The 3,903-nt window shown below is 38.4% G+C and overlaps 1 pseudogene; it reads left to right on the forward strand.

Moving 5' to 3' along the window:
* LOC102841930 overlaps window positions 1–1,812 on the forward strand; it is a 3,071-nt pseudogene extending 1,259 nt beyond the window's left edge.
* Window positions 1,813–3,903: the final 2,091 nt, after the last annotated feature.

The following is a 3,903-nucleotide window of genomic DNA, read 5'->3' on the forward strand; positions in this document are numbered from 1 at the left end:
ACTTCAGAACCTAATATTTATATGCACAATTTATATATATATATATATAAATTGTGCATATAAATATTAGGTTCTGAAGTTCTTTCTAACCTCATTATATTGACTTGAATTTTGTTGATGGCAATGATAGTAAAGTATTAACAAATTATTCCCTGTAAAATATATAACATATATCATATCTTTTCATCTTAATAACAAATCAATGAGGTAAATATTAACTCTGAAATTTGCAACTGAAGCACTAATAAAATTAGCTAACATTTCATAAAGTTTATGAAGATTATAAGTATTTTTGTGATCTGTATTGTTTTATAATGTCTATTCTATAATAGCAGATTTGATGACAACAACTATCTATAGTAGTAGATCTTTTCTGGTGTTTCTTCTGGGCAACAGTAATTGGAACTAAGAGGTCCAACTTCATTTATTTGATATTTATTTAGCAACTACTGTGTGTAAATCACTATTGGAGTCCTGGTATGGCAATGTGGGTTAATGATCTGGAATGCAAAGTTAGTTTGAATCACAAGGTCGTCAGTTCAAGCTCATCAAATGCTCCTCAGAAATTCTATATAGAGTCACTACAGGTTGGAACTGACTTGACAGCACTTAACAACAACAACATTGTAGATCATGTTATAGAAAAAAAATTAAATAGCACTCACTAACCTATAAGATTATTTTATATAAATTTAATCCTTTAACAGTGAATGAGGGTGGGTTGCAAATCATTCTCATTTTATATGAGGAAATTTGGGTTGAAATAATGTTCTTAATCAGACAGGAAACAGTGTCCTTTATAGGAAATCATATTTGATATTCAGTGCAATATTCATAGAGTAGAAAATATGAAATATGTATATTATAGATTTATGAAATCTTAAGATGCTGTTTTACAGCACACAGTAATATGTGTGATAATTAAAGTTTTGTGGCAACTTGGCCAGGATCCTCAGTGGTTTGACAGTTGACATGTAACTATCACCCCATGTGGTGATTTGATGTTGTTGTTTTTCTTGTTAGGTACCTTGGAGTCAGTTCAGAATCACAGTGACCTTATGTATAATAGAATGAAACACTGTCCAGTCCTCTGCCAACCACCGTTTGTCCTTCTCCAGGGACCAGTCCCTCCAGAAAATATATCTGAAGTATGAGAGACTAAGGTCTGGTCATCTTGGTTTCTAAGGAACATTCTGGCTGTACTTTTTCCAACACACATCTCTTTGTTCTTTTTGACAGTCCTTGGTTAATATGCTTAATATTTTTCTCAAACACCATAACTCAAATACATCAAGCAGACAAGGCCTGGTACACAGTGCTGCTGCGATACTTCAACCCCATAGGTGTCCACGCCTCAGACTGTATTGGCGAGGATCCACAGGGCATCGTAAACAACATCATGCCTTACGTCTTACAGGTGGCAATTGGGCGATGGGAGACCTTGAATGTCTTTGGCAATGATTATGACACAGAGGATGGCACAGGTGTCTGGGATTATATCCATGTCGTAGAGCTGGCTAAGGGCCACATTGCAGCCTTGAAGGAGCTGAAGGAGCAGTGTGGCTGCTGAATCTATAACCTGGACATGGGCACAGGCTACTCAGTGCTGCAGATGGTCCATGCCATGGAGGCCACCTCCAGGAAGAAGATTCCATACAAGGTGGTTGTACGGTGTGAAGGTGATGTGACTGCCTGCTATGCCAACCCTAGCTTGGCCTGAGAGGAGCTGGGCTGGACCACAGCCAAAGGGATGGGCAGGATGTGTGAGAATCTATGGTGCGGAATCCTGCAGGCTTTGGTACACAGGCTTAGGGATCTTCCTAGGACAGACCAGAAAAAGAACAGAGAAACCACTGTCTGCTCTTTTTTTTTTCTCTTTTTTTGTTTTCCTTTATGTTAAATATGTTGGAAAGCTCTTCATAGCAGTATAAATTAGTGTCTGGGAGGAAGGAAGTTGTCCCTTGACTCCCTCACTTGCTTTTGGTCCCTACAGGGTCCTGGTTGCTCTGGAAGGTAAAGATTAGAGTTATACAGGAGGCAGACAGCTCCTCAAGAAATTCCTTCACAGCTGCCATCTCCTGGTCCAAGGAGACCTTAACCTCAGGTTTGATGGGTTAAGTGGCTAAATTGGAGTGTGAGTTAGGGAAAGTTTTGACTTTGTTCAGAGTCTCAGGGGTCCCTCGGTTCTCACCAGAAGACTGGAGAGACTGGAATATTTCTATGGACTATTTTATTCACCATCTATGTTTCACATATGTATGCAATTATTAAAAATACCATGGTCTGGGTCAGGTGCACCTTAGTTCTCAAAGGAACATCTTTGCTCTTGAACACTATAAATAGGTCTTGTAAAAATTTACTGAGATTCCAAGGAATACTGGTTCTGCAGATGTGGTAGGAACTTTTCCCAGAGCTTACAAAGAGAATGCCTTCCCCAAGAATTGGTACTCTGTATTTGTACTTCTAGTCTCTTAAACTATTAAAGAGTACATTTCTGGTAGTTAAAGACATCCAATTATAGTGTTTCTGTTAAAACAGCATTACATAAATAAGATAGTAGGGTTTAGGGTATATGTGTAAGAATATTTATCTGATACAAATTGCTTTATGATGATGCAAATGGAGTAAAGCATGTGGGAGCAAAGCCCTTGAGACCTTCATTTGCTGATGGGGCACAATTCAAAATGACGAGAAACAACTGTAAACATCCATTAATAATCAGAATATGGAATATACGAAGTATGAATCTAGGAAAAATAGAAGTTGTCAAAAACGAAATGGAACACATAAACATTGATATCTCAGGCATTGTTGTTGTTGTTGTTATTAGGTTCCATCAAGTCAGTAGTGACCCATAGTGACATTATGCACAGCAGAATGGAAAACAGCCCGATCCTGGGTGAACCTCACTACTGTTGCCCCGCTTGAGTCCATCGGTGCTGTCACTTGGCAAATCCATCTTGTTGGGGGTCTTCATCATTTTCTCTGACCCTCCATCTTACCAAACATGATAATCCTTCTCCAGTGATTTTTCCCTCCTGACAATATGTCCGAAGTATGAGAGACAAAGTTTGGCCATCTTGGCCTCCAAGGAGCACTCTGGATGCACTTCTTCCCAAATGAATCTATTAGGTCTTTTGGAAACCCATGACACTTTCAGTATTCTCCCCTAACACCATAACTCAAAAACATCAATTCTTCTGCCGTCTTTCTTATTCCCTGTCCAGCTTTCTCATGTATATGAGGTTATTGAAAATACCATGACTTGGGTCAGGGGCACCTTAGTCCACAAGCTGACATCTTTGCTCTTCAACACTTTAAAAAGGTCTTGTGCAGCAGCTTTGCCTAATGCAATACGTCGTTTGATTTCTTGACTGCTTCCATGAGTTGATAGTTGATCCAAGAAGAATGAAGCCCTTGACAACTTCAATTTTTTCTCCATTGATAAGAATCTTGTTTATTGGTCCAGTGGTAAGGATTTTTGTTTTCTTTACATTGAGATGTAATCCACACTGAAGGCTGTGCTCTTTGATCTTCATAAGTAAATGTTTTCAGTCATCTTCACTTTTAGCAAGCAAAGTTGTATCATCTGCATATCGCAGGTTGTTAATGAGTCTTCCTCCAATCCTAATGGCACGTTTTTCTTCATAGAACCCAGCTTCTAGTATTATTTGCTCAGCATACAGGTTGAATAAATGGTGAAACAATACAACCTTGTTTCACACATATTTTAAACCATTCAGTGTTCCCATGTTCTGTTAGAAGAACTATTTATTGGTCCAAGTACAGATTCCTCATGACTACAATTAAGTGTTCCAGAATAGTCATAGTTTGAAATGTCCATAGCTTGTCATGATCCACAAAATCAATATTCTATGTTTTCAGCTAAGATCCATCGGACAT

The sequence above is a fragment of the Chrysochloris asiatica genome, unplaced genomic scaffold, assembly GCF_000296735.1.
Source record: "Chrysochloris asiatica unplaced genomic scaffold, ChrAsi1.0 scaffold00240, whole genome shotgun sequence".
Taxonomy (NCBI): domain Eukaryota; kingdom Metazoa; phylum Chordata; class Mammalia; order Afrosoricida; family Chrysochloridae; genus Chrysochloris; species Chrysochloris asiatica.